Source organism: Falco punctatus, assembly GCF_963210335.1.
Source record: "Falco punctatus genome assembly, chromosome: 3".
NCBI lineage: Eukaryota > Metazoa > Chordata > Aves > Falconiformes > Falconidae > Falco > Falco punctatus.
The window spans coordinates 105,833,963-105,858,287 of record NC_137582.1 but is presented as its reverse complement, the minus strand read 5'-3'; positions in this window follow the sequence as shown (position 1 = coordinate 105,858,287).

The window sequence follows — 24,325 nt, the reverse complement described above, 5'->3', positions numbered from 1 at the left end:
CTGGTTACGGCTGCGGTGCTGGGGGCTGCGCTGGAGGGTGGATGCCTCTCTACACGGGTGAAGGCAGAACTGAACTCTTGGAAACAAATCCAGAGAACTGGTGCATCCCTTTTGTTCCTGACCACCTCTTTGTTTGCCTTTGATTAACACCTTGTGGTACGGGCACTTCAGGCCCCATCCATCAAGCAGCTTCACACAAAAATTGCAGGGAAAAATCTTCAGTACTCAGGTTTGGTTCTTTTATTATCGGTTATTGTCAACTGAGAAAATGGAGGATAAAAAGCAGCTGTTAGTGAGAGCCACTAGATAGCAATGAAAATGTCGCTGCATGGTGACAGACACAGCCTGGCAGGGCTGGTGGCCCTAGGTGGCCCTAGGCTACCAGTGGCACAGCCTGCAGCTCTCTGGAGACCTCCCCAGCTGCTGAACACCCCCCAGAAGCAAGCTTAACCCCTGGGCCAGTGTAGCCCAGTATCCCCACAGCCTCCTGCCTCTTCCCAAGCCTTCCCAGGGAACCAAATGGAGTGGGACGCTAGCTGTTCTGCTCTTCATTTTTTTCACCCAAAGCCTTAAAATTATTCCCCTGCCATAGGTGATGCCAGAGCAACGGACGAAGCAATTGGCAATGGGGGTTTATTTGCCATGTTCAGAGTCAGCCCAGTTGGAGGAAGGCACGTAATTGGGTCTCTTAGGTAAACTGCGCTGGATTGAAGGCGGCTGCAGCTGTAGGAGCTGATGGACCACTGAGGAGACATTAGCATGTGAAATGATGACCATTAACTTGATTAAAGAAAGGACACAACACGCATTTTGTTCTTGTGTCGGAGCAGCTTCTTCCAGTGAATCGTTGGTTGGGGATTTTGATTTCCTTATGCCAGCAGACAAAACACCTCGGAAACGACGGGTAATTGCTTATGGGCTGAGTTTTTCTAGGCTAACTTAATCTTGCCAGGGATTTGCTTTTAGCTTCAACGTGAGGATGGATTTTCTTTAAGATCAGGATGAAAAACACTGTCATATATTAGAAGCAGAATAAATTACTTCTGAGCACTGGATTTACACAGGCTTTTCTTAAGCGATGGCTAACCCGAAAAAGCCAGCCCCAGTCCTATCTGCGGGACCCAAGGACCAGCCACAGCAGGTGGGATCCTGACCACGCCATTAAGCTCCCAGGAAAACAAATGGACATGTGGGAAAAGCGGCTGGGTAATCCCAGCCTGGGATTACAGCAGGGGAAATTCCACCTGCAGGACGCACTCCCCTGGGGATGGCTGGGCACCATCCAGGGCTCACTGCTGGGGACCAGGAGGGACGTCCCCAGGTCCCGGGGCTGGCAGTGCTGAGCAAGCACCGCTGCCCCATCCCTCCATCCCTCCCTCACCCCTCCCTCTGTCCCTCCACTGGCCCTGATGCTGGTGCAGGTCAGCTGGGACGCCACGGGAGTGGGCAGATGTGCTCGTAATTAGGATGCATCGAATCAGTTAAAGCTGAAGACAAAGAAAATTAGAGAAAATGAAGAGGAAATGAAACGGCTCGCGCAGATGCAGGAAAAATATTTTTAGTCCTTCTAAGTCCGTGGCGTCTGTTGTTTTTGAAGAGTCCGGGCTGAATCCTCCTGGGACTTGCTTCCTTTCAAATGAGGTTGCCATCTCCCAGTGCTGCAATTAGACGTGTCCGTACAGCTTCCATTTAGTACAACTAAAGTACTTAATTTTCATTAAAAAGATGACATTGTGAGCAGTTATGAAGGACGGGCAGCAGCCACTGGTATCCACATTCCTGAGGACAGAACAGGACACACAGATGAATAAATTATCGGGCCTCTTTTCACATTTCTTCTTATGCTTCTCTGCAAAGCAGATTGACTTGATTGTAGGTACCTCTCCTGATAATCTCTTTTTAAATCCTATTTACATTCGTCTTGGATAATTCGGTATATCCATAAATTAGTGTTGAACATCAATTGGTTTTATGGACATGTTGAATAATTTCTGCCTCGTGTATATTCATGGCCCATCCCAGGATCCCCAGCAGAGGTAGAGGCGGCTGGTGAGCATTCATGGAAACAACCCCATTCTTCTGCCACAGCCTTGTGGGGTCCCACCGAATTACTGCTGACCCATTGCCCACTGGGGTGCTGGCCATGCTGCCCAAGAGCCAAAGCCAGAAGGGTCTGGACAGAGCTCTCACCCAGTTTTAGCTCTCTGTAAGGTGGGAGGTAATGGGGCTGCATCACCTCCCTTGGCACCTCACTGGGATAAGTGCTGCCCTTGATCCAGGAACGCTTCCCTGTGCCAGAACAAACCAGGGATGTCCCTGGACCATGGATACCACACCTTGCATCTGACCCCATCCTGCCACCGTGCACTGTCAAGAGCACCTTCCCTTGCTCCGGCTAAGCCATTGCTGTCTTTTAAAGCATAAATCCCTGGTGCTGCTGCCTGCCTTGCCAAGAGGGCAGCTGGCACCCAGCTGACTCGTCCAGCTCGCCATGCACCGCACAGACTGAGGTTCACACCACAGCATGGCCAGCCTCCCTGGGAGCAGCAGCGGCCCTATGCAGCCATGCTGGGTGAAGGCAGCCGTCCTCGCATGCCCGAATGAGAGCCCTGTGGTTGAAACCTTACAGGGTGCCAAAAGGAAGAAACCAGGGCTGGATAAAATAAGGTCATTTATATTTTTCAAGTTTTCCATGTTCATGAAAGCAAAGATTCGTGTGGCTGAGCCTGAAGACAAAACTGCTTCAAAGAGCAATTTTAATTGAAATGATAATGATGAAAGTTTTGCAGCCAATACTGAAATGTGCATTACAAGTATTCCTTTCTCCCACGAAGCGCATCCACAAAGAGCAATAACAAAAATAGGGGTCTTTGTGAGAGCCCTTTGGTCTCTGCCTATGAGTGGTTGTGGATTCCTCAGTCCATGGATTAGCTTTTTCTCTGTAAAAATCAAAAATTAACTGTGCTATTCAACCTTTTTGCAGCTTTTCTCATGTTGTTCTTCTCCCCTTGCTCCAGGTATCCAGGCTGGCTGAGCATCACTGCAACACTTGCCTCTGCCCATGCCATGGCCACTCCACCTGCCATGCCAGCAGCATGCAGGGCAAACTCCTGCTGTCGTGTTTTAGCACAACACTGTTTCTGCTCTGAAATCCATCACGGGCGGCGGCACTTGGAGCTGGAGCTGTGTCATGTATCACCAGCACAACAGCCTCCCACGGGGCACCATACAAAGCGCTGCCGTCCCGCTCATGCACTGAGAGTCCCTCACTAAATGCCCTGCTGACATCGATGGCCTTGAAAGGGCAATATTTAAGAGTTTTTAGAAAGGAGAAGGCAGAGGAGCCTGAGCCGGGGCCTCGGTGGGTCCCTGCTGCAGAGCACCGATCTCTCCGGAGCAGAGCCGTGCAGCAGCTGCCTGCCCCAAAGAGGGTCCTGGGGCTGCAGAAACACCTCCAAGGTTTCTGGCATTGCTTTGCTTTTCCTATCAAAGCCCAAAAAAAGGGCAGGGATGAGGAGGTGGAAAAAGAGCCTTCATCTTCCCCCCGGGAGAGGAGCAGGGCACCGAGGAGGGGCAGCAGTAGGCAAGTCTGAGCACAGGGAAACGGTCCCAAGTGGAACAGCTCTAGTCTTATTTTGAGGAATAACTGTCAAAACCAGCAGTGCTTGCTTTTCATCAGGCTGTCACCTGGGGAGTTACGACTTTGTTTCTAATGAAAACCAAGCTGGCTGGAGGAGCCAGTGTGGGGAGCACACACTGGCAGGTGCTGGTCCTGTGGCAGGGCAGGTAGGGGATGCTGTTGGGGTGGAGGAAGGGGTTCACGCAGGCTGTCCCACTGCTGGCACTCAGGGAGTCCGGCTGGGAAACAGTCCGGGAGCCGCCAGACTGACCTGCACTTGCACAGTGCTGTAACTTTCAGGTCTGCATCCAGCGGATGCCTCTCCTGCCTTCCCCATGGGGACAGCTGCCTTCCCCCTGCCCGCATCCCCCAGCGACGCACAGCACTGCAGATCTCCGAGTAACATAACAGAACCTTCCCTGAGCAAAGACCATCAAAAATAATCCCCAAAACCCCAATCTGTTCCAAAAGGTTACATTTGTGGCACATTCCCGTGCAACCTGTGACCGTGCCCAGAGCGATGGCCAGATGAGCCCACATGTGATTCTCATTATTTGGCACCAGGCGTTTGTTGTTGCACTACAAAGCTGGGAAAGAACAAAGCGGCATTCGACGGGAGGCCGTTGTGGGAACATGTGTCTTTTAAGAGCAAAGCAGAAGAACAGAAGCTCACCTCGATGGAGATTCTGTTTTATTATCGGAGGAGTAGCAGAAGGCTGTGCCGTGGGGTCAGCACCGGCGCAGCAGGAGCAGAGGGTCTGTGCGAGGCTGTAACGGGGACCCCTCGGCTCTGCACCTTGCGCTGCTGGCAGGTTGTGCTGCTGCCAGATTTAGCACCGCTCTGCCAGCTTAGCAGGGATAGAGCTGAGCTTCCTAAGCACCTCAGAGGTGGGCTGGCTCCCAGTGGGTCAGGATGGAGCCCCAAGGCCATGACCACTGGCTGGACTGCTGCCAGCTCCCAGCAGGAGCCCAGGGCCCGGGGGGCTGAAAAGATCCTCCACTTCCCAAACAGAAAATGAATGCTGGTTCCCCTCTCCTCGGCATTAATCTCTGTCCCTCCTGGGAAATTACGCCATGATAAATCTTTATTTCTCATGATGGCTTGCCAACTTTAATAACCGTTTCGCAGGGGATGGGAGAAGGCAGCGAGCCGGAGCGTGGGCTGGAGGATGCTCCACTCCCCCTGCCAACACCAATGGGTCAGGATTGATTTATCCTCCTTCCTCAAGCCCTGTTTGTCCAGCTGTCGTGTAGGGCCAAGTGAATAACTGTTTCCTCAGTAAATTTAGCCTCTTCTTAATCTTCAGGCATCTATGCTTTTCTGGAATTTATTTGCTACCCAAATGGAGCTGGATGGTGTGAGACCTAGGTCTCCAGACCCTTCCTTTTCAATAATGCCCACCTCACTACTGTACCCACAAGATGGGCAGAAGAGCCGGTCACCACTGGGCAGGCTCCTGCGCCCTGCCCCATGCCACCAGCCCCAGTATGGCTGAGCAGCACCAAGGGACAGTGGCTGCCCAGGGTCTCATGCCAATGGCCGGACGCTCTGCTGCATGACATGACGATACCTGCTCCCCGTTCTGCTGGTGTCTGCAAGGAGAACGCATTGCACTGCAGCTCCTCGAAAGGGCTGCTCAGCTGCTTTGTTTGCTTGAATGTATGACTGTTGCGGTGCCAGGGATTTTTATTGTTTTGTAACTCAATACAACCCATTTGTAGAGCTGCGTGTAAGAAAAATGGAATTTGTTCTCAGTTCCCACGGTATCCGACTGGCGAATGTGAATAATTGTGTTTTCCCTTATTTGTGGAAGTACCTGAATGGCCAAATCAAATTACTTCTGGAAATTCAGAGACCAGCATAAGCCCCAAATTGGTTTTCTCTGAACCAAGGCAGCCAGTGGCCAGTGCTCCTGGTGAGCCTTGGGATGCCCAAGAGCCAGCCTGCACCCAGCCGCCTGGCTCTCCTCCTGTTCCCCTTCTCCTCTGAGGAGACAGCTGAGAATATAAGTTTATGCCCAATGAAAACACGACCTGCTGATGAGGAAGAAGTCTGAAAGATGCTGCGCAGGGAGAAAAGAGCTGTTGCACCTTGCCCCAGTGGGAGCTGCCACGCAGTGCTGCCCTGCATCCCCTTGCTGAGCAGCCCACCGGGCAGGGGCCGTGCCTGCTTTCCCACTTGTCTGCTGGCATTTCTTGGGGAAATGCTGCCAAATAAACCCCCAAATGGAGATGCTGTCCCTGTGACCAATCTGCTCCCACAACCGCACGTACAGTGCTTGTAACAGCTTAAAGCGGGTCCTGTAATGGATGGAGAAAAATGAGTGCGGGGGCTCTTCACGAACCCCCAGCCGGGGGCTGCTCACTCAGCTGGCAACCAGGGCGGCAGAACAGCTTTAGCCGAGGTGAGTGTCAAATGTTTTTGCAGGGAGTTACTATAGAAACTATCTCAACTCTTCTTTCTGTGCAGCCTGGTTGCTGCTAATAAATAGCCTCATTATTTTGCAAAAAGTGCTTTGGAAACCAGCAGCACCACCGTTCGGGCCAATATAAAATTAATGATCAAAAATAGTGGGGCCATTTTTTTCCTGCACCATAAAAAGCGGGGAGGCCGGGGTTTCCATTAGGGAGAGTTATGGCTCATTTCTCCGCTTTTGCCGTATTTATGTTTTATGTATTCGAAAGTGATTTCAGCCACTACCACAAATTACTAATTCCCACGTTGCATTAAACGTCTGTGGACAAGAATGGCTCCTGCCTGTCAAAATAAACCAGTAACTTCTGTGCTGGCAGGGTCCCAGCTCCTCCTTGGTGCTTGCCCGCCCAGCTCACCGGGCGATGCTCCCAGGGGGCTGCCGTGTCCCAACTGGTGCTTGGGGGGGATCACCGCTGCCCAAGGCAACAGCAGCCCTAATTTCCATGAGGAATTTCTCCCTTCACTGGCCCAGCAGTCGCAGCCTCCTCCACCTCCCTGCCCAGCTCCTTAAAACTTGCAAAGTCCCTTTCATTCCAGGCGTGCTCTTCCTGGTGCCCCCAAGCATCCCAGGAGGAGACAATTAAAAATAAACAGGAATAACACAACCCTCCAGAGAGAAGCTAAACCACACATCACTCTTTATATACCAATAGGTCCTGCTCTTAATCACTTTTATTGCTGTTTCTCTCCCAGCTGGCAAAGCGTTCCAGCCAGGCAGGGCACTCGCTGTGCCTGGGCTCAGGCTCTGTGTTGGGGTCTCACAAGTTTGTGGCCACCAGCCCTCCGATCAGCTCGCCATCCCATTGTACATGCCCACATCTCACTTAGCAAAGTGGTTTCTCATGGATCCCTGCAGTGCTGGAGGCTCCCCCAGCTTCCCCTGGATTGGGAAGATCTTCTGTGACTCAGGCTCCGAAATCCAGCTCGCTTGTGCCAGCTAAAAGCCCCAGGTCTGGATAACAAAACCTGGGGCATTTTGCTCGCACAGCCAGGCTTCACCTCATTACCAAGTATTATTTTAACTGCATGCATTCACACATACAGTTCAGCGGCAAGTCCCTCTTGTAAGTGAAAATGGAGCATTTTTAGGGAAAAGCCCCACAGGCAGCCCACAGACCCTGTTTTTCCTGACAGGTGGCTCTGCCCTGCGCTCGCCACCGAGAGCACAACTGCCCCGATGGCAATAGTTGCATTTTGCTTGTTGCGTTTTGCGCTGCCTTGCCTGTAGCCCACTGATTTCTGCTGTGTTCAATATTGTAATTCACGAATCTGAGAGGCAAATATTGCCCAGGAGATGAGTTCAGTATTTACCTCGGGGCAGGTTGGAAGCTGATAGTCCCCACAACAAACCGTCAGCGCACGTAGTGTGTTGCTGTGCACCTTCCCCCGCAGTGCCTGCAGACAGCTCACCCATGCCACCAGTTTGCAAAACCTTTCGCAGCCGCAGAGTTTTCTCTCCCTTTGCCTAGGAAGGGCTGGACACTGTTGTTTACATTCTCACACCATGTCTCTGTATGTACGCACTTCTGTAAAGATCTGAAAGAAAATAGAATTGATCACACCGGTTTGCCCCTGGCATGAATCACCACATACAAATAGGAAATAGTGCTCTCCCCAGCTCTTCTTGGAGATCACGTTAATGACTTGCCATGGTGCAGCCCCAACATCTCGATGGGAGGCAGCCAGGCATCAGAGAAAATGATGGGGAATATAATGAATCATTTGTCTTGCCTGTAGAAGGAAGAGTGGTGGTGGAAAAAAACAGACCCTTAACTCTTCAACAGCCAGCTGCTGCTGCTGCTGTTCCCAGGGTCTCTGACAGGCAAGCAAAAGGGGGTAAAGGAGCACAGGAGACAGATGAAAGAGGACATTACCACGCTGGCGTGTTTTCAGTGTTTAAAATGGATGCCAGCGTGCTCTCCAGACTACTCTGGATGTCAGCAATTGCTTATTTTGCTGTTAACAATACAGGACCACTTATGGAAAAGGATTTAACTTTCTCAACAACGCTAATAAAGTGGATTTAGCTTCGTGTGCAGCATCTTTCATCTGAGGTCCTGGGGACCTGGAGAGCTACACCTCCAGCACAGGCCAGCGGTGGAAGAAGCTGCATCTGCTGGGAGACAGCTGAGAAATCAAGGAAGGAAAGCCCCAGTCCCTGCCCAGAGCTGCCGTTCCCCGGGATGCTTTCGGATGGCATTGCTGCCTCTCCCCAGCGTGGCTCTGAGAAGCAGCTGTCTGATGCAACAGTCTTCGGCACCCAGCTTTTGGGCTTCATCACCCCCCACCAGGACGTCCCCGCTGGCTGCTGCCCAGCCTGCCAGCTCGCATCTCCGCCACCAAACTGGGCACACAGGGCAGGTTCGGCAACGCCAGCAACGGCTTCAGTGCCTCGGGTGTGTGAATCGGGTTGTTGCGTGGTTATGCATTGCAATATGAAAGGGCACGAGCGTTAACAGCCTTGCACATTGAAACACAGTGACGTGCAGCTAAATTAGAAGAGAATTTGCTCGGTGTGCTCAGCACCAGCCCCCTAATTACCGGTGGTGAACCAGCGATGTTAACGCAGCAGCACCAGCAACTTCATTATATTGGGTTTGACCTTTCCTTTATTGGACAATAAAAATGAAAGCACAGGTGAAAGAAAGATTGTGTGGAGAAGGCAAAGGTAATGCATCTGGCCAACCTGAGTGCCTCATGATGCAGGATAAAGGGGTCTTCAGAGGCAAGAGGGGGGTGAATGATCCAAAATTACATTCTCGAGTTTTATTACAAAATCTGCTGCAATTTCTCCTGTTGTGTTCATATATTTGCACGTTTTGTAAGCGGTGCTTTTAGAACAGCGAGGGAAGCATGGAGTAGAAGGAACCATACCATTAGCTGTGACCACAAAGAAATTATTTTGGTCTAACGAAGGCACAGAGGGGCCTCCCCAAAAACAGACCCTGGTGCCCTGAAACCCGGGGTGCAGGCAAGGCTGTCTGGTCCCCCCGTGGCTGCCACAGCCTTGCCTGCAAAAGCATCCACTGGGTGAAGCGTGGGGTGGGCATGCTGTGTCAGACCAGTCTTCCTTTCATTTAAAAATATGGTGCAAGATCTGTTAGTGCGAGCGATTAAAGCGGTCCTGGGGGAGGGCCAGCCTGGAGCGAGCCTGTGCCAAACAGCCTGTCTGAGCTGTGCAAGTTGGGGGGCGCTTCTTGCTGCAACCTGGATAGACATGGAAGGGAAAGATTTATCTGTCTGCATGGGTTTGTGTTTGCACACACAAAAAAAAAGCACCCAGGGGCTTCTTTTCAGCTCCCTTTCTGCATCCTTGCTGCTGAGGCCAGAGCTGAGCTGGGGCGGCTGGGGGGGGGACACCTGCTGACAAGGGGCAAAACTGATGACAGAGGAGGGGACCGGACTGCCATCGTTGGCCCCACGGCTGCAAACTTTCTGATATCTGACTGCTGATGGCTGGGAATAAATTACCAGCTCCCATTTAATCAACTCCGCTTGTTGTTTCCCGTTGAGTGAATTAAAAAATCTTTCAGCGGCACATACAAATTGGGGTCCAAACTCATGACTGATAAATGTTTCTTTTGAACTTCAGGACAATAGGGTAGCCAATTAAACTTTTAACTTTTTAAATCATATAATTTATTAAAAATGTATTAGCTGAAAGAAAAGAACACAGATTTTTTTGCTTTGTTATTTTCTTAAGAGGAGTTGATGTTAGATAATGTACTCCAGTGACCTCGCCTCTGACATTGCTATTCAAACCGAGTCCCACAGCTTGGGCTGAAATTGCTGACTTTCAGGGAAATCTGGGACTCAGCCAGGGCAAGAATTTCCCTGGCAAAGTCTGGCAGCATTCCCTGTGGCGGAGCAGGCAGCAGGAGCAGAGCCAGTGGCTCTCTGATCCGGATTTGCACAGCTCCTCATCCTCGATCAGTGTCAAGGTAATGTCATCCCTGAGCGCCAAAGCCCTGTGGGACAGACCTGATGGCAGCGCTGTGCCTGGCAAGGCAAAACCAAATCGGCAGCTCCCCCATCTCTGTCAATTAAGGAATTAAAGTCGTTTCCCTGATGAACCGCTCAAAAAGAGAAATAATCAATCTAAAGCAATTTCATTGATACAGACATAATTGTCTTTTTTGCTTTTCAATAAAATGTGACTTGTCTTCTTGCAATCTGGTTCTGCATTTTAACTCAACTCATGCTGGGATGAATAAGCCACAATCACCCTTGAAGTCTGACAGTGTAACTGGTATTTGCAATTTAAATAGGGCAACTGCTTGCAGAGCACGAAACGAAGGTTACACAGCTAACCACTGCCCAGCCCCACTCCCACCGCGCTGCCCTTGCCCTGCAAACCTGCTGGCCCAGCGCTCACCAGCCCGCAGGACTTGCCCAGCCGTATGGATGGGTCTCATTAACCACATCACATCCCAAGGGGAATTCACATGGAACGGCACAGTATATATGCACATTACAGCCCAATGAGCTTTCCATGATTACTGTTATTACCATAATTACCAGAGGAGTTAGTAATGATAAACCATCGAGAGGTGGAGGCTAAAGAGGAGTCCCACACATTGAAGTACCGAGAAGAATTTTCCTAGTTAAAAGCTGTACAATATTTACCTGGGATAGCAAACCCAAGAGGGCGGTGGGTAGGCAGGGTGCTCAGCACAGGAAATATTCACAGAACACTCGGAGCAGAGGCCCTGGGCTGCCGTTGCACCGGCAGGCATAAGGGATGCTTTAGTTCACTAGACTGAAAATCAATACAAGAGGAAAGAAAAAGACCGAGCGCTTCCACTCCCCGGCAGAGCTGAATCCCACCTGCCACGGACCGATAGCAGGAATGCATCCGTCATTCCCTCCCGGCTGGCTCCTGTGGACCAGATCCCCATCCCGGCTCGGCACCGGCCCTCACCATGGGTCTCACCAGGAAGCAATGCTTGGCTTTCCTTTTTTCCAACCACGTTGCTGCCACGTAGCGCAGAGCTGATGGGATTGCTTTTACACTCCGGCTCCAGCCAAACTGGGGGCACGTTTTTCCTCCAGGAGCTCACCCTTTCCATTAAGCCAGGTGCCAGTGTGGTCAGCACCCGCTGCTCTGGCAGTTCCCGGCACCACATGGCTCCTGCTTTGGGCAGCAGCCTTAAACCCAGCCTCTCGATCTTTTTGACAACTTCATCTTTATTTGCTACTGACAACAATATACGTAATTGCAGCCCTTGACAGATCAGATAGAAAGAGCACTCCAGACACGGCAAGGAGTAAGCGGTAATGCATGGTTCAAACCCGGCATGTCTTCACCTCATCTTAAGGCAGCTGCAACCCTGCTCTGCCAGCAGCAGCAGAGTGAGAGCAATGCTCCTGCCCCCATGTGCTGCAGGCAGTCCCCAGCCTGCTCCTGCAACACCTGAAAATTGGCATTAAGTCCCGCAATTGCACTGGATCCCCGCGCCTCCTGTTAGTTCCATCAGATAGAGTCACTCCCGGGGTGTTTGTGCACTTCGGTTTTTGGGGACAAGGACCGGGCATGCAAGAGGATGCTGAGCAATCACTGCCTCCTGCGAGCCTTATTGCCATCTCGTAATCGATTCCCCTGCCAACAACGATGCCAATAGCTTTAATTCTTGATAAATGGCAGGCATAAAACTGAGCTATTATGTTGCTAAAAGAAATTTAATTAAGGGTGAACAGAAGGGATTCATTGCTTAGCAGTGTAGCTGTTAAAAGTCGACTGGTCATCTGTCGCAGCACTCTCCAAACTATCAAGCTGCAACAAGGTCTTTTACCACACATACCAGCACACTCTTCATATAGAGTCCCTCTGCTGCCTTCTCCTCACCTCATCCAGAGCCCATTCTCTCTTCTTCTTCTTGCATCTTCTTCGGCTGCTCCCCCTTCATTGGCTCTCAACCACTTAACTTAACCAGCCACACCTGCACCTTATCTACATCGGCCAAACCCCCCCCCCCCCCAAAGCCAACCCACAGTTGTATGTTATCAATGCTAATTAACCCGGCTTCATTCCACTACAGTCATCCAACTCCCATCAATAGCCTTTCAGCTCCTGCCGCAGCTCACAGCTCGTGCCGGTAACAGCAGGTCCCTGGACACCCGCTGTGTCAGTCCCCGCTCCCAAAAACCAGCCTGTTCCAGTCAGGCAGCTCAGTGCCTCTCGTTGCTGCACAGCCAAGCAGGTCTCCATCCGCTGCAGCATACACCCCCGCCCCAGCATCCCTCCTTGCCCCCTACATTGGGACATCCCAGCACCAGGGACTCGGTGTCACCCACAACCAGTGACAGCCACCTCCAGCCCCCCCTGCGGCCGCAGCTCCATCACCCCATCCCCTGTATCTGCACCGAAGGGATTTTTGTCTAAGTTTTTAATTTCGGGTGGCCTTTTCTTTGGGACAGCCACTTATTCATGTCTGATTATCTTTCTTAATGTATCTGTGACATAATCAGGGTTTCCTCCGCACACACAGGAAGACTTCCTTCATCAGTTATTAGATTTCAGCCCCCGAAGAGCAAATTAGGGGACATGAATATGCAAATCTAATGCTTCTAAACTGATAGCACCAGCGCTTCCTCCGGAGGGGATCAAAGCTGCGGTGACATTTGGCTTCCAACTCTTTGCATTTTGGCAGTGGAGTTTTACACTTTCTTTAATTTGTTCTTTGCACTAGAGAGAGCTAAAAATAAAGCTTCCACAAAAGGTTCTTTTTGCTCACTTGCTTGCATTTTGTTTTGCTTTTTGTAAAGAATATTTGCATTGCATTGACAAAGCTGTCCAGCTTTTGGCCAGAGGGGCTGGCGTTTTCCCAGCCCCACTTAGGTGCTGTCCCGGGCGATGCTGTGCCCAGTCCCCGTTTAAAGCTGCGGAGGGCGGTGACATAAGCACGGCTGCCACGGCGAGATGATTTAGCGTGAGGGACAGCTTGAGGATGTGCTGGATGGCAGAAACGGCACGGCATCGCAGATGGCTTCAATTTGGGCTGTAACTTCCCTGAACAAGCCATTTCCCCCCTTCAAGCTTTTCCAATCCCACCCCTGGGAATCCTGCGGCAGAGCAAGCGAAGTCAATTGAAAGAGCTGCTGGCTCGGCTCCCCGGCCGGGGCTTGCTTTGCCAGCACACCCTCCGCAGCCCACGCCGGGCAGGCCTTGGGAGGTGCTGGTATCTAACACGGGAGCGTTAGCTCGACAGCCGATGTGATTTTGCCCACTCCAACTTCTAGACCAAGGTTTTTAAAACAGTGTCGCTCAGCGGTGGTTTCTTCCCACCTGTCAATGCTGGCACAAGCTGCCGGTGCCGGTGCCGGGACATACCCCCAGGCAAGGCAGTGGGATCAGTGCCAGCATGGCACCCGCTGCCTCGCATCCCTCCTGGCCGTGGTGCCCCTTCAGTGGGGAAACAAGGACCTCCAGGGGGTAACAAACAAGGGAACCTTGTCAGGAAGGGGAAGGGGGGGGGCAAAAAAAAAAAAAAAAAAAAAGAAGAATGTTCAGTTCTGCACATCAAGAGAGTGGGATATTTTTAACAAAGACTCCATTAACTGCCAGCAGGATTTTGTAATTTTTTTTTTTCTTAGTGTGCAAAATGCTTGGGGAGCTTCAAATGGCACTTGGTGGCAGCTTGGCTCCTCCACTCCCATCTGTGCAATGCTGCTTTCAAATTACCAGCTCTGCCGGAGCAGCCCCCACCCCGCCGACCCCCCCAGCTCCCCTCCCAAGCCCCCTGCTCCCTCCCTTCTGCTTGGGCTTTTGGGTCTGCTTGGCTGGTTCTGCACACCCAGCCGGGGGCTCTGGGTGCCTCTGCAGCTGCCTGGCGTGGCGGCACGCTGGGCTGGGGGGGAGGCAGGCAGCCTCACCGCCCCATTAGCACTTTCAAAAAGAAAAACACCCTTTTTTGCATCTTCAGAAAAGAAAACCACCCTCTCTGCATCCTGGCCTGGCTGGAAACAAGGTCAGTGCCACCGGGACAGTCATCAGCGCAGTCACCACGAGCAACCAGAATTGGGGTCTTCCCCTGCCAGGGGGGGTCAAAAGCGAGCACAAGCAGTGAAATGAATCCCACTGCAATTAATGGCGACCCCAGGCAGGCCAGGGGGAAGGTGATGGATGCAGGGGAGCCAAGGGGGGTGAGCCACACTGCGTACCTCACCCTCCGCTCTCAGGGACAGTTCAGGGGAATTGCTGAGCACCAGAAAAAGAGGCAAAAATTTGCCAAACCTCTTTTCTTTAAATTATATGGTGCTTCAGGAGATTAAAGATTCCCCAGAAGCCAGCAGCCCCCAGGTTATCAGTCTCTAGGAGGAAACAGGAGCTCACAGGAGCTGTGCTGTAGATGTTTGCAGAGCTTCGGTGGTAATGCATTTCATCATTCTTTGCTGCAGATTGGAATAAGACAGCCTTTCCATGTGGAAGGAGAGCTGATATTTCACGGGAAATGGGTATTTGTGAAAGCATCAGACAAACCAGCAGAAAACCTCTGGACACAGTGTTGCAAATCTCTGGAAAAGCGTTGCAAACCCACAATGGTTTTGCACACATTCACAGTGAACAGCCCAGAGATGCTGAAGCACTTGCAGGATCCAGACCCACTCCTGGCGTTGCTGCATCCCACACTCCACCACACGGGAGCTGCCACCAGCAGATGCGTGGGCCCAAGTGGCTTTTCCTTGCCTCACAGTGATTTTTATCACAGCATGCATCTCTTCACAGAGAGCTCATCCTGACTTCTGAGGTCAGAGCTAGTCGCTGTCTGTCAAGGCACATACATTCCCAGTGGATCTTTGGCAATGTGCGTGCAAACGGGAGGATTCCCCACACTTCCCAGGAAGGGCTGCACGCTTTGCATCTCACCTCCACCAAAGCATCCCTCCCAGCCCCGCACCCACGCCCAGCACTACTGCTGCAGGCAGCTGCATGTGGAAGGTGCCTTCCCCTCCTTCCCTTGCCTGCACTCATTAATGATGCACCGCAAATGAAAGCTAGCGTGGCGCGCTCTTTTTATATCTAATCACGACAAGGAGAATTATAGCTGCTCAGAAACAAATATTTATGCTTTCTCTGGATGGCTTTCCAGGTCCTCGCAGTCAGCAACCATGGAGGCAAGGCACAAGGCTGGCTGACACTTATTTGGATGGAGGACAATGTGTCCCTGGCCTGGAGATGACCACATGCCGATCCATCTTCCGCACTTAGATATATAGAATTAAAACCAAGAAGCCCCGTGCATTGCAGAGGATCAATAAAACAAGAAGAGATGTGTTCCCGCTTGCCACATGCGTGAGCCCACCGGGTTTCCATCCTTGCAGCTGACTGTGCAGCCCCCCATAACGCAGCCTACCGTCACCACCAGCACCCACGTGCCAGGCTCAAGAAAGCACTGGTGCCAGGGGTGCTCGGCTGGCAGAGGGCTCTGCACCGTTGCATCCCACATCCCTTCACAGCATCCCCATCCAGGAGGACTGCTGGGGCCATTCATCAGTAAATACTGGGAATAAGGGTGGGAATGATGAGGAACTCCACTGAATTCCCTGCCAGAAGCAGCTGTTGGTTTCTCTACCACCACCCAGGGCTGTAAATGCCCTTGGCTGGCTTTCACCTCAATCTGTGCCAGCCCAGCCTCTGCTAATAAGTAATTAGGAGATAATTAACATTTGTAGCATACAGTGGGAAACATCTGGGCCTGATAACATATAAGGAGCCTTCAAGGGTGATTAATGGGGTCCAGAGGAAGAAGAGCTGTGGGTGGTTCAGCAGAGTGTTGTGCTGGTGGAGATGGGCTGGGGACTGCAGGGAAGGGCTGAGAGAGCCCAGAGGGAGCTCCAGGGATGGATGGGGATGCTTCTTCCTGAGCTAGAGTGGGAAAGCAGCATCGTGCCCCGGGAAGAGGGTTTCTCAGTCAGAAGCCGATTACTCGGAAGCAACCCAGAGGAAAACCAGAGGGCATTTGGTGAAGCTGGAATTTATTTTGTATGACTCCTACTTAATTAAGTACTTCATTTGCTTAACCTTGTGCAGTTAGTCACTTCTGTCATCATGAAATTCAGCCATGTGCAAACAGTTAGCAAAAATAACACACATAACTCAAACTTATGTTTGTTGTAAAAATGGTTTTACACGATGCGGTTAAGCGGGTCTGACATACAGCCCGGAACCATCCTTCCTTCCCCTTTAAAAAGAGGGATAAATCTCTGCATTGATTTCTGGGGAAATTATTTTAGATTTTTGCTTGGCTCCATCATCTCCTCTTTGACAGATTTGCCTTTCTGATCACTCTGCTGTGCAGCTCTGCAGCGGAGGGGGAGCCAGTGGGCTCCCCACAACCAGTCACACATTTATTTCCCTGTAAATTAGCAAAAGGCCAAGGTGAGGGGTCCTGAAGGCTTAATGTAATCTTATTAAACCTTTCCCTTGCTCTCAAAGGTTACCTGTGTTCAGGTCTCTCCAGCCTTTTAACTAGCAGCATGTGTGTCGCATAATGAAGCAGCCAAAAATACATATGTGCGCATACAGATACATATTTTTAGGCTCTGACCTTCTGCAGCTTGCTGCTGTCCTCCTCATGTGACACCAGGAGAAATATCCCCGGTGACACTCGGTGGCCGCTTGCGAGGGGCCTGCGAGCAAGCCGTGCCGCACTGTGCCACACGGGCTCGCTGCCTGTCGGGCAGACGGTGCAGCCAGGAGGGTTTAGCGCTGTAGGATGCTTGGCAAACCCAGCTGACATTTCCCAGCGTGACATTAACAAAGGTGGGCTTGAGCGATGAAAGCAGCTCCAGAGGCGCCAGGGGAGAAGCTGGAACATCCCTGAGGAGGGGGACTCTGAGGTCCGGCGGATCCTGCCCTGTTTTTTCTTTTCTTACCCACCACGGAGCAGTGCTTAAAACTGCAGCAGCAGTCCCCGGGCTCACCACCACCCAGCAGTGTGCAGGCGAGCAGCCTTGCTCCAGCCTGGCATTTCTAGGGCACCCACATCCACAGCAGCTTGAGCAGCAGCTGCCAACAGACTCGCCGTCTCACAGACTGACGCTGCAGCCGAGCCCTCCCGTGGGCCCCAGCGTGGGGAAAAGCATCCTCACAGGCAGCAGCCTTTCACCAACATCTGAAAGTTTCAGAGGCGTTTGCAAAGTTTTAATTTCTTAAGCACGAGCAGGTCCGGTTTGCCAGCCTCTATGCCACCCCTGGGCGGCTGCAGCATCGCTGCTGAGCCTGGAGGTTGGGGGGTTATTTCCAGGCAGCTAAATGCCAGCTACTGGTGGTCCCTGGGACAGCTCGCCCTCGGATGTACTCACCATGGGAAGCTTGTTTGACCATGCTCCAAGAGGCTCCAGGAAGCAGCTGAGCCTGGGATTCCCCCCCGGGATGCGCAGACGGCTTGTGTAGAGAGTTTCACAGGCATCGTAGCCTCCAGCACATGTCACTCCAGCATGGCAAGTGCTGGAGGCCACGATGCCTGTGAAGCTCTCCACAGGGTTGCATGCTGCACAGGGGAGCCGCTGCTCTGAATCCCCTCGTTAACAATATTAGCAAAGAGCAACAGAACTCCCCATGCTCTCATCTCCTCTTCTGCCCGCGGACCTGCGCGGCTGCACGCTCCCATCTCCAGGAGCATGCACGCTTGTTTCTTACGGTGGAGGAAGAACTATTCGAAGTGCCTATAAATACCCAGGAAGGTAAATGCATTAACCTTATCTTGATCCCACAGTGTAATTACATAAAGCCTGGCTCCCAAGTAAATTAGTACATTAATAACAATTTTGTTCCTGTAATTACCATAATTTCTTAGATCTCACAGCTATTTGCTAATTCAGCCACACGTGGAAGGGTATTTCCACTGCCAAACCATGCTGCTGCCTGCGATGGCCCAGCCTTGGCCAAACAGCTCTGTACAATGCTCAGGAAACTTATTTTCAGATTACGAGGAGTATTAATGGTTTAAATAAAGGTGCAGCACATGTGCACGAAGGAGCTGCCCCGCGCAGGATGCACCAGTGTGGAGCGAGGTGCCCAGAAAGGGGAGACGGGCAGTGACAAGGAAGCACACAGCCAGGGCAGAAGATGATGTTTTTCACAAGGAGCAGGCACAGGTCGCAAGGAGAGGTCCTGGGAGCTTCTTTTCGGACTGCCCAGAGAGAAACCCGTGTTCACCAAGCTATTCCTAAGCCCCCTCCCACTCACATACGGCTCCTGGTGGGGGTGGGTGCCAAGCCCAGCTCCTTGCAGGCAACGCAGAGGAGCTGCAGTGGATCCAGCACGTCAGGACCAAAGGCACCGGGTCCACCCATGGCAGCACACAGCAAACATGGCTGCAGAGCCGCTGGATGCTCACAGACCCCTGGACCCCTCCACGGGCCAACCCTGGGAGGATGCCTCTCCATCGACTCCAGAGGAGGCAGGAGCATCCACTCAGATCTCCATGGAAACCTGCACGAGCAGCAGGGAAGGCTTTCATTTGAAGTGCTGATTTGGCTGAGGCCCTGGGAGAAATCGGCAGGAGATGAGCTGCATTAAGAAGCAGCAGGGGTGGGATGTTTCTCCGAAAATGGGTGCCAAAAGGGTATCTGATACCATTAGGCTTGAAAACCTGCTTCCGAAAGGCAGGGAGCCGAGCTGGGTGAGCCCATCACAGCAAAGGATTTATTTAATTCATTTGGCCCCTTTTCTCTCTGCTCAAATTATCCATGAAAAGACTTTGATTTTTTTTTTCCCTGAATTTGTTCATTAATTTGAAGTGAGGGGGCAGATGGTTTGTGCAGGCAGAGCTCAGCACATCCTCCAGCAGGCGTCCTGGGTAAAGGCAGACCCCACCACCATCCCTGTGCTGCGTGGACCTCAGCCACCAGCTCATTAGCTGGGTGAAACACTCCAGGTTTGCAAAACATGTTCTCCAGAAATATGCAGGGCTCTAGTCTGGGGGCAGGTATTCCAGGGCCAAAATGCCAGCACTGGTTGCACCACGCTCTTGCACCATCAATAGCTTGTGGGGCTCGCCCAGGGGGAGATGAGGCACCAGATTCATTATTTCCTATTTGCTGGTGTTGGAGTTGTTAAACATCAACGGTTAACTGGGATGGGATGGGATGGCATGGCATGGCATGGCACGGCATGGCATGGCATGGCATGGGATGAGGAGCCGCACAGACCCAGAGCCCAGGGCTGAAAAGTGAATGTTCAAGCACCCGTCACTCAGGCTCGTACCTAGCAGCACTGGAATTATCCCTCAGTGGCAGATGTAAATGTTAGCCTCCTTCCCAAGGGGAGTCTAAACCTGTGCTGAGGGCAGAGGATGGACTTTTATGACCAATTCTCTTTTCCAGCCTTTCTCCAGCAATACAAAGTATTCCCAAAACCCTGGGTGACGCCATGTCAGATGCTAAGAGGTGAGTCACCAGAAATTTTAAGAACTTCCCAGCTGTAAAAGCACAGCCCGGGCCATCTGGCACATAGTGAATAACTGTGCTGTAAGTCCGGGTAGGAAGGGCAGTCCCTGCTCCTCCAGCTGCCCCCAAAGCCCTGCAGCAGGTTTTCTCCTGGGCTGCTATTGTCGGAGATGCATCCCCCAGGTGATTTGCAGAGGGCTGGTTGTCAGCAGATTTGTGGGTCTGGCCTTTCTCGAGAAAGAACACAACTTTCTTTAGGGAGAAAATACAAAGCCTGGAAGTATAAAATGTTCCATCATACACGGAGCTGCACAGCAAAACTAGCAGAGATCTGGCCTAGCCCTCTGGCATCCCCTGTTCCCATCTCCCACACCACACATATTTTGGAGATAAACAGAAGGCCATAGCCTCCAAGGCTTTTATTCCAGGACTTTTCATTTAATTTAATTATGGAAGTATGTTTCCCCTGAGATAAGATCTGTGTGACATTTGATAAGCCGTACCTCCTGGCATAGTCCACTCCTCACGCACCAGCTACCAGCTGACAGAAACGAATAAACGGGTCTGATTGCAGGAGGCAAAACCAACATCCCTGGGAGGAGTCTTGGGAAAGCTCCATCGAACATCTCATGGATGAGCAAGGGGGTGGCAAGCCGGAGGAAAGCAGGACGTGAACTGAATGCTAATCTGGGCTGGAAAGCGGGGAATGGTTGTCAGCACTCGGCTCGTTGTGTCCCTAAAAGCAATTACTCTCCAGGTTTGAATGTGGGTCTGCGCTCTGCTGGACCTGTTCTGGGGACCTCCATGCTGGACTCCCACCAACCTGCTGAATGATCCAGTCTCAATCCCATGACCAGTCCATCTCCATCCCGCGGGAGCTGCTGCAGGAGCGGGAGCAACCTCGCCAGAGGTGCCTTCCATTGCCTACAGCACCCCCCCAAGTTGATTTAAAGCCTTTAACAGTGTTTGGAAATAACAAGTAAACACTCCATGCTGTTGACCTTCGCTAAGGGTGGACGCTGCTTCCCACCTTTGCAGAATAAATTAATTGGTGAATGAACAAAAAGCCTCTGCTCTTCAACAAATGTCAAGCCTGGGACAGAAAGAAAGGAAATGATTTAAAAGCAACCGGCAGTTCACAAATGCTACAACTTTCTCACTATATGACTGTGGATTTTATTAAAAACTAATCTGCATTTAAGCATTGGTCTACTGCACAGAGCAGGCTGGGGTGGAGAGGCCCCAGCTCCTTCACCTGATGGCTGCAGAAAGTCCCATCAAAGACCTGAGAAAACCTTTGAGCACTGCAAAGTTGCCCTGGCTCAACTTTATAAACCCAGGCAGGACACGCCAGGCAGGGAAGCGGCCGACACTTCTCATGCTGAATTTTGATGTGTATTTGTGAGCAGGGTCCCCAGCCAAGCATCCCCTCACCACAGGTCTGGCTGCTGCAGCCCAGGCAAAGGCCACCACTGTGCTACTTGACCTCAGAGCCCAAAGGGATGGCTCCCATCACCCTCTTCCCAACAGGACCTGATTAGATAGTGAAGATGGGTTTTGAAAGTGCCCTTCACATCTCATCCATCCCAGCTGAATGGGAGTGCGGCAGCCGCAGCTCGGAGGCTTTTCATCTCTTCTGCCAGCCCTCCTTTCTGCGGGAGATGCTAATAACATGCATTTCCTACAGCCATTGTTTCACTTATGGAACCTTCAGCCTGGTTTTGATTGAGTGCACTTAATATAGTTGCTCCTGTTGTAGAAAGGATTTTGCGCCTGGTATTTGACAGCCTTGATCTCAAAGAAATCCATTAAGGCCAGCTTTATCTCTGGGTTCTGTAACCATTAAATCGTTTTTTTATCAAGTCGGTGGTACGCTTTCAGGAAGGTGCGTGGGAGAAATGGGGAATAAACCTCCCAAACTCCAGTGCTGGGACTGCTGAGCTGTATTGGGCTACACATTAATAACCAAAAGGAGGGGTTTCTCTGCAGAAGAACATCTGACACGTCACAGGTGAAATACAGGGCTGGAACTTCCAGGGGACAAGAAGTGAAACTGGCCTAATAAATAGTCCTTAGCACATTCCCTCTGGAAGGCAAGCACTGGGAATCATGTCTGGCTTCGGACACTGCACATCCACTGGTCCCAGTACCAGCAGCCACAGGGACTCCAAGTTCACATCCTGTTGGAAACACCTTTTCTTCCTTCCCAGAGAGGAAAATCAATGATCCTTGAAGAGAAAACTTTTAAAAGAAAGCTTTTTCTAAAAGACAAGGCACTGGGACCTTCCCTGGGGCGAGGTGGAGCTGGGCACTGGGCACAGCCCAAGCTGTGCGGGAAAGCCGGGATGTTGTCCCTGTGCCACAGCCAGTGGATCTTTGTTTTTCACGTTTTCCTCTGGAAAACAATCCCAAGGAAGGAGAGGCCAGAGTCCATGCTCAGTTTGGCTGACTTGCCAGTAAGCCCAGAGGAGCCCACACCACCCCAGGAGAGCCCACTGCCCAGCTGCACGAGGCACTGGCACCTCCGGAGTAATTTGCTTGTCTTAAAGTTAATATATCATTACTATTGGCAACTATTTCTTCTCCATGAAGCCCAGTCCCTGGAGTAAACTACTATAGGTTTTCCAAAACACTTTCTCTAGTAAGGAGTGAAGTGAGTCAAGGTGTGCTGGAGGCAAGGCACACTGCTGGCGTGCAGCCGCTTGACACGGGCCCAGGAGCAGGAGCAGGTGGGGCTGGAAAGTGTCGCTTGTCCCACTGATGGCCTGAGAACATCAAGGTGAGCTTTGGCAATGCTGCCCAGCGGCTCCCACGCTTTCTCCTCACTTTCTGGCACATTTTCCCTCAGCCCTTGCAGTCAGAGACACCGTCCCTGAGGAGGGCAATGGGAGAGCTGGCAGCCCAGGGGATGCTCTGCCTTCATTTGAGCTGCAGAGCCAGGGGGGCTGGGGGCTTCTCAGCCGGTTCTGCTGCTGCTGCAGCTTCTCCTCTGAGGGCAGCCAGGGCCACGGGGCCCAGGGAGGGCATTTGGCTTCCCTTGGGTGAAATGTGCTGTTAAATTAAGAAAGGAAGAGATGTGTGGTGCTTGGAACCTGAGAGCAAGTGCCAAGCCCACAGCCAGAGACAGTTTGTGTAACCGCGTCAAAGGTGGCTGGAGAAACAACAAACTTGTCGCATCTGCACGTAACAGATACACGATGCTTTGTGTTGCACACATCAAAGTGAGCAGAGCGGCACTCTGAAAGGTAGAAAAAGTACCTGGCACTGACAACCCAGCCCATGGCTCCTGCACAGCCGCCGGCAGCCGCCACTAGCCCAGCAGTGGCCACCGCATGCTGTGTCCCACCGCCCAGCACACAGCCAGCAGGCCGAGTTACCTTGTGTGTGCCGAAAACAAAAACTAATAAATTCATCTCAGGTGAATCAAAGTGTTTCATTTAGATTTTGACCTTTCAAAAGTAAATGAATAATGGATTTCAAAATAAAAACTCATTTTGGACTTGAGAATCAAAACATTTCCAGCTGGAAATGCCAGGGTGACACATTATAAGACCAAAGTTTTCTGATTCCTCAGGTGGAAAGAGCGCTGGGAGCAGCCCCTTTCCCTAAAGAGCAGACTCAGTGTTGCAGAGCTGTCTGCAGCTCTTGGCAGGGACGTGGCTTGGAGGGCACCCGCATCCCAAAAGGCCGTGGCTGTGCAATCACAGCAATGCAACAAGGGGAAAAAAAATTAAAAACAATTTATCAAAAGATTATTTTTTTTTGAGGCTCACTCTCACAGATTTCCCTGGGTGTTAAAGTCAGCACACTGCTCCTGTAAACCTCAGTGCCAGCAGCCATGGACTGCTGGGTTTTTTCTGCCCTCCTCCTCCAGCCCCACCAGGATCCTTAGGGAATTTTTAAGGAGCCGATGGAGCGGTGGCTTTCCCCGGTGCTGTTGTTGCACAGCATCAGCCTGCTGGTCACCCTGGGCTCCGGCAGCACTGCCAGCCATGCTCAGTACCCGGCGCAGAGACCGTACACCAATAAATTCATAGTATAACCATCCCTCCATGTGCCAGTGGTTAATTGATAATGAAATTGTGTTCCGGGATATAATTGCTTGGAGGAGCCCTGGGCCCTGCAGCAGGCCAGTGTGGTTGGCACAGGGTTTTTGCCAGCCTCGAGGCTGGGTGATGGGCTGGTCGTGCCTGCGCAGCCCCAGGGTTCAAGCACTCTGCAAAGGGACTCACTCAGGAGCGGGCCAATGCCAGCCAAAAAGTGATGCACAGTTCTGCCAGTGGGATGCTGTGTCTACTGTAAGATGCCACACCATGTCAGGGGGACAGCACCGGGTGCCTTCCCACCCCCTGCCACTGCTCAGGGTGACACGGCCACCCTCTGCCCTGGCCAAGCCTCACTGGCAGGTTGCAAAAGTGTTTGCTTGATGCTGCAGTGTCGCTTTCAAACACGTCTATTGACTTTCAACTTGGCAGAGACTCTAAATACTCATTTTAGCTAATAAAGATACCCGGTAATGTCGTATTGCAAGGCTGGCGAGCTCCCAGTAAATATTATGGTGAGCCTTTGTTTAATTAGAGGTTTCTCAGGCAGACGCAAGTTTGTCCTCATAATGGAAAAATAAGCTGGGTTTCAAAGTTTGGGCTCGAGGCGCACCCTGCTGAGGCTTGGGCACCTCGGGAGCTGGCTGCCAAAAGGGCACGTTGCTGGTGCAGGAGTTTTTGCATCCAAGTCCCTTTTTTCTTTTTCTTTTTTTTTTTTTTGGGTTAATTTATTTTCTCATTTCTAGCTGCTATTTTTAGTGGCCCCTCCCTGCCCTGGGCAGATATACCTGCTCT